The sequence below is a fragment of the Mercenaria mercenaria genome, chromosome 14 (genome assembly GCF_021730395.1).
Source record: "Mercenaria mercenaria strain notata chromosome 14, MADL_Memer_1, whole genome shotgun sequence".
Classification (NCBI taxonomy): domain Eukaryota; kingdom Metazoa; phylum Mollusca; class Bivalvia; order Venerida; family Veneridae; genus Mercenaria; species Mercenaria mercenaria.
In genome coordinates this window covers 37,686,492-37,693,533 of record NC_069374.1, presented here as the reverse complement: position 1 = coordinate 37,693,533, position 7,042 = coordinate 37,686,492, and positions in this window count along the sequence as shown.

Here is a 7,042-nt window from a genome sequence, read left to right as displayed (position 1 = left end):
ATAAAAGGTTAAAGGCTACATTTATTTCTTTGTGAAATAAAAACGTCAGATGTCATTCCCAAAATATGCAAGCTTAAATATGTCGTGTATAAAACAATATATTTTTCTTTTTTTATAAATGTAGCTATCGGAATCTTAGTTCTAACGCTTAATTACCCTCTTCATTGTGCCTATACCTGGTATGTCTACTCCAAGGCGGTTCTTGTTTGTAAGTTTTTCATTTTTCGAACGAGCCTCTAGGTCAGCTTTGCTGTCTGTTTCCACCGACTGTCTTAATTGCTTTAAAATACAAGCAAAGCAATACAAATAAAGGAGAGAACTATGTCGTATATTAAATTGATATTGCAAAATTTAAATGTCACGAGAAATTCATAATACTAATTTCAACAATTTCAACTAGTTTGCATATTTATATATTGCTTAAACAGGAATGTTTACGGCATTCATGTTATCTGAAGCGTGTTTTGTCAATAGGATAAATTTTATACATGTATATAGGAAAAAAATCATATATAATTACAGAGATTTCAAAGTCATTTTTTCATCTGAAATCAATGGTGTTTATAAGCTTAATAATAGTGTTTCTGATCGAAATGACTAGTTTTCGTGTAAACTGTAACATTTGTAAATGATATGCGCGTGCGAAAGTGCTTGTGCATGTGTGTGTGTGTGTGTGTGCACGCATACATGTAAACGCAACCAATCGGGGATGTAAGCTATAAACCTACCAACTGGGAACTTCTTTATTACTGTAGCTACAGTTATCATATTTCTATCAACTCTTATTCTTATGATCTTAAAATTATCCGAGGCTTTAGATTATAGCTATCTTCAATTGTTAAGCAATGAGATTTTTCACATTCAGAGCGGGGAATTTTGTGTTTAAACCAACTGAGGTGAATGTGTAACAAACCGGGTGTATGTGTGTAGACGAAATGTGGAATTGTGTGTTTCAACAAAACGGGGAGTTAGTGTAAAGACTAAATGAGGTACAAGTGTATAACTAACCGGGTACGTGTGTACAGTTGAAACGAGGAACTAGCTATTAAAATGGTCAATGCGGAAGCTCCAGTTACATATCATATATATGAGAAAAGACAACCGAGGGACTTAATTTGATTTGATGGGTTTTACGCCATTTTTAAACACTATTTCAGTTATGTCAGGTGGGCAGTTTACCCAACAATCGTTCCTGGAAGATCAAGTACTAGTACTCATGCTGTCATCTTTTACATAAAGAGACCTGGTCGGTAAAAGGATTGAACCCATGCCCCTTAATCAGTGAGTACTTACGAGTGATTTTAAGTCAGCGATTCTAACCACCCGAAAACAGAAGCGGTCAGACAATAGAGAAAGTTCTATATTCTGTATGTAGGTACATGTAGCACGTCAATCATTCGACATTCGATCAAAAATTGTCTATGTAAATGTTAACATTAAAATAACTTTTTATGACAAGACATAGAACAATCGAAGAACAAACCAGACTCATGATGCAGACATGATAAAGCACAAAACAGTATCTGGTTTTATCAGTTGTGTGCTTAAAACACTTCCATTGCCTACAGCAACTTTTGAACTTCGATATTATAAGATTCTTTCACTGGTTGTAGGTGCAGATAGGAATATCCACCTATAACCAGTGGTGTAGAATCTTTTTCTTGCATACCGGTTTCAAGAAATAATAATAAAAATAAAATCAATTGAACAGCTTTCTTTTTTAAAACTATTCTTATGGCAGTGTATTTAAACAAAGCGCGGGAACAACGTCCGTAAACAGGAAAGACGTCATGACGTTTAAAACAAACAACAATGTTTAGTTCTGGTTTTGTTTTACCAGTTGCAAGCGTAACGTTATGAATTTTTGATAAAATAACGTGATTTGAATCGAGAAATATACTATGAGGAACCAGTAGGAAACTGGTCAAGGTATTGAATTTTCATTCCGTTTTTAAATAGAATATAAAATACTACACAAATCTTTTACATATATGTAGTTCTTACACGTCATTTACAGCAAGAGAGACATCTTACACCACACCGGGGTGTAAGATGGACTTTTCCAGCACCGGTAAAGATACCGGAAATCCCCGTCTGGTTTGCAAGAATAAGTAATAGTGTATGTTTTAGTTCCTTCTTTATGTTTTAACTAAAAAAATTAATTAGGCATTCACAAATCTCAGGGCGGATACAGGATTTGGTGTAAGGGGTGCAAAATATTTGTAGTAGAACAACTAGGAGGGTCCGTGGGCATGTCCCCATCTCCCCCTCCCCATCCCACCCCACCCCACCGGAACATTTTGAAAACAATAGATCCATCTGGTGCATTCTTGGCGTTCTGAAGTGCTGTTTTTGGTATTGAAAAAGGACAGGTTTTATGATAAAATCAACCCAAATAACATGCTAGTATAGTCCATGTTTTAATGACTCGTCAGACTTATTCTTGCTTAAGTATCTCGGAATGGAATTTCTAAGCCGATTTCTGAGGATTTTTATGGGGAGGGGTTACTAAAGTTTATTAACGTAAAATAAAAAGCATTATAGGAGCTCATGCAAACTTGTCGGATTTTTATTGTGCGAGCGTAGCGAGCAAGAAAAAATGCATTGTTTTACCCAAACAAAAGACAAATTGCCTATGCGAGCATAGAGAGCGAGACAAAATGCATATTTATATTTTCACCAGAACAAATGATGAATTACCTATGCAAGCGTAGCGAGCGAGAAAAAATTCCCCAATCCCTGGATCCGCCTTGAATCTGTGCTAAGCAGACAGTTTATTTTTCCTTCAATTCTACTCGTTCAAAAGACAGATATTAACAGTCAAACATATGTGGTTCCTTTAAAAAACCATTCGGAATAACGAAATCATGCATACAACAAAACGCAGACAACTTATTTGGATAATCTCCCATCGGCGTAATATTCAGTATATTTTTAGTTGTTGTGTTCCTACATGTAATTGTGTATTATTATATATACATTGTATACATTATCATGATTTAAACTATAGTACCGTTTGCTATTTAATAATGATAGTTTCTAAAAGATAAGGCACTACAAAATGACGTTCCCAGAGTAGGATATCAACTCATGACTCAGGCTTGAGACGAAAACAATAGTAGTAGGTAATTAATTTGAATAAGATAGAACTGAGGCAAACACATGACTCTAAATCAGGAAGAATGACAGAAACAAAGCATTTATTTTTATTTGCGCCTTTCTCTCCGACAACAGGTTAACGAAACTTGATTTTCTTAGAAAAAGAATTTGCGCTTATTTAAATGCAAAGTAAAATTTTAGGTTCGATATGCGGAAACAGGAAAATGAAAATCGGGGAATCTTAATTCAAAACTCCGCAATGACTCGCAGTCCCTGACTTTTGCATGAAAATCGTTATTTCTTGCCCGGGAAAATAGCAATCAGTATTAAAAAAAGACTTACAGCATTTCCAGTCATAGTTATTTTGTTTCCAAACTATTTTCCCATATAAAGGTTTTGTTTTTATCTTTTTTAGAAAACCAGGCTTCAGTAAAACGTTGACTTTACATAGTTAATCTTTCAAAATTTGTGAAGGTCGTGTGTTCGAATCCCACACTCGGAAAGTCTTTTTCCCAATTTTGTGACAATTTTTCCTTTAGAAACTGAACATGATTTAATTGCAACAAAGCTATCTGGAGCTTCGATCACGAAAATGTATATAAAGTAAAACATTACAAAGGTAGGAGAATGAAAAACTGAAGCCAACAGCTGAATTTACCGCAAAGTTGATCAGTTACGCTTTCAAAACAAAGTACATGCAGAAACGGAATGCTCGTGTAAAAATCGTTCTGGACCAAGGAAGATTTAAATGAAATCAGTCATAGGTATTTTAAATTCATGATATTGTTGTTTTAATCAAAACATTTATATCGCAAGTATTTTTATGATTATTATATATTTGTGTTTCCCTCAATGCTGTTAATACCAGTAAATCATACGTATGCCATTGTCAAAACTAAAGATAAATATACTTGCACCCATAATAAATACTGCGTTTATGTGTCACCGAATAGGGAAATGTCTTATTTTGTGTCGGTCAATTACATGCGTGAAGTATGAAATAACCATATATATAACAACGAATAATATCGTTTTGTATTTAAAAGCTTTATATTCAATAAAATCCTTCAATCGCAATAAAATTTCTCTGTTTTCAAGTTTCAGTCAAACGATTAGTACATGTATAATAAGTTGTGAATTCATACGATGCGTTACATATTGTATTTTCTAATACCTCGGGAACTCATTTGTAGAATACTGTGATTGTTTCTATTTTCATCAGCACTGTCAGTCAATAACTTTCGATCGCCAATGCGATAAAACGAAAATAACAAAGCTATATTAATAAAGAACGCGACAGAGCGAAATATTTCTTTTCTTGCTGGCGCGCAGGTCATCCACAAAAATTTCTTTTTGGTGTATTGGCGTAAACCACGAATGTTTTGTGGTTTTGGGCTCTCGAAAATGAAATAAAATGTTTTCGTTCTGATGCATTCTATATTTAGTTATGCCGTTTTGTAGCTTCGCTTTGTCACGTTGGCTCGGGCACTAAAACAAAACGCAAAACATGTAAAAAAAATTGTTATTGTTGGCGCACGCGTCAGAACGACACAATGAAATGTGATGCAAAAGCCGCGCCCGCCAACGCGACATAACGAAATTTCCTATATCAGCCAGCATATATGTGCATGTTATAATATTTAAACATAGGTTAAGTTTATCCAAATCAGCATATAACGTTGTGTACATGGAAACAATATTAGCAAAACTGTCTGCAAAATAAACTCGGTGTGGTTATATTTTCTTGTTCGTTCGAGATCATGGAGTACATTCATTTTTACTATAATAAAATTCCTCTTATGTCAGTGCTAGGGGACGTGATGGGTGCTGCACATCACATTACCTCTCTTGGACAGACTTAATCAAACCTAGCCTGCTGTAAAGTTGCTTGGTTGCGTTCTATGTTTCCAAAGGATCTTTTCAGATTTTATTTATATAGATCTTTAAATGCACATCCGATAGTTTTCACCTTTTCTGTGCAATACGTCTTTCCTGTCATTTTACTTCAGCTAGCAGTTACTTGCAATTGCTTATAAGTGTTGGGTCAACAGCTTAAAGAAAGGCATGTGGAAACCCAGAGTAACAGAGTTAAAAGAATCATTGACAATGTGTTTAATGTTCTGTCCAAATCATTGAGCACTACTGCATGTTAGACACGCCTGTCTCACCATGAGGTGTTATTTAAACATGTTAGATAACGAGTAAAATTACAAATAAAATATTCCTTAAATTGATCTTTTATATGTTCCTTAATCTTCTCGCTATATTTGTTTTAGATCCATCATATATTTGCAGATAGAAAAGCTCTGAATAGTTTAGTTTTAAAAAAGGGGGATATTAAGGTTTTGACAAAACAGCCCTGCAAGGTGTGGTTATATTTCGTCTCATTTGATAGTTGATTAAAAAATGAAAAAGTGAAAAAATAGAATTTGAATTAGATCTTAGAATTTTCTTTATTTTAAAATATACATGCTCTTCTTCAGTGCACGTAAAACTATGGTATTTATCTGATGTCAAAACATTTTACATGATGATTTATTTCTGTGTTAAATTGTGTTCAACTATTGTACTACTACTCAACACAACACAATTAACATTTTTTTTAAATTATTACAGTACATATCGTAGTTTCCATGCTTTGTTTCTATTTTTGGAGTGGGTCGTCTCCTTCCCGTAGATGTCTGTATCTCATAATTTTGCATCACAGCCTATCATTTTCTGTTTTGATATCTATCATTGTTCATACCTGACACTTCCATGTATTTTTAGAATACATGAACATTAGAAGAGATTACCAGTTGTGCCTTTTGAATTAAACCATTTCAGAACAAAACAACAAAACAGAAAAAGGCAAATATGTATGCAGCAAATGTGGCGAAAATCTAAGATATAAATGTCAAATTTGTAAAGAGCTGATGTGTGATAAATGTCGACGATATCACAAGAAGCATAGCAAAGAAATCAGTAAGATTTTAGTTTAAAAATAATTATGTCTCCCCAAGGAGACATATTGTTTTTGCCCTGTCCGTCCGTCCGTCTGTCCGTCCGTCCGTCCTACCGTCCGTCCGTACGTCACACTTCATTTCCGAGCAATAACTGGAGAACCATTTGACCTAGAACCTTCAAACTTCATAGGGTTGTAGGGCTGCTGGAGTAGACGACCCCTATTGTTTTTGGGGTCACTCCGTCAAAGGTCAAGGACACAGGGGCCTGAACATTGAAAACCATTTCCGATCAATAACTAGAGAACCACTTGACCCAGAATGTTGAAACTTCATAGGATGATTGTTCATGAAGAGTAGATGACTCCTATTGATTTTGGGGTCACTCCTTCAAAGGTCAAGGTCACAGGGGCCTGAACATTGAAAACCATTTCCGGTCAGTAACTTGAGAACCACTTGACCCAGAATGATGAAACTTCATAGGATGATTGGTCATGCAGAGTAGATGATCCCTAACGATTTTGGGTTCACTCTGTGAAAAGTCAAGGTCACAGGGGCCCGAACATTGAAAACAATTTCCGGTCAGTAACTTGAGAACCACTTGACCCAGAATGACGAAACTTCATAGGATGATTGGTCATGAAGAGTAGATGACTCCTATTGATTTTGGGGTCACTCCGTCAAAGGTCAAGGTCACAGGGGCCTGAACATTGAAAACCATTTCCGGTCAATAACTTGAGAACCACTTGACCCAGAATGTTGAAACTTAATAGGATGATTGGTCATGCAGAGTAGATGATCCCTAACGATTTTGGGTTCACTCTGTGAAAGGTCAAGGTCACAGGGGCCCGAACATTGAAAACCGTTTCCGGTCAGTAACTTGAGAACCACTCGACCCAGAATGATGAAACTTCATAGGATGATTGTTCATGCAGAGTAAATGACTCCTATTGTTTTTGGGGTCACTCCGTTAAAGGTCAAGGTCACAGGGGCCTGAACAT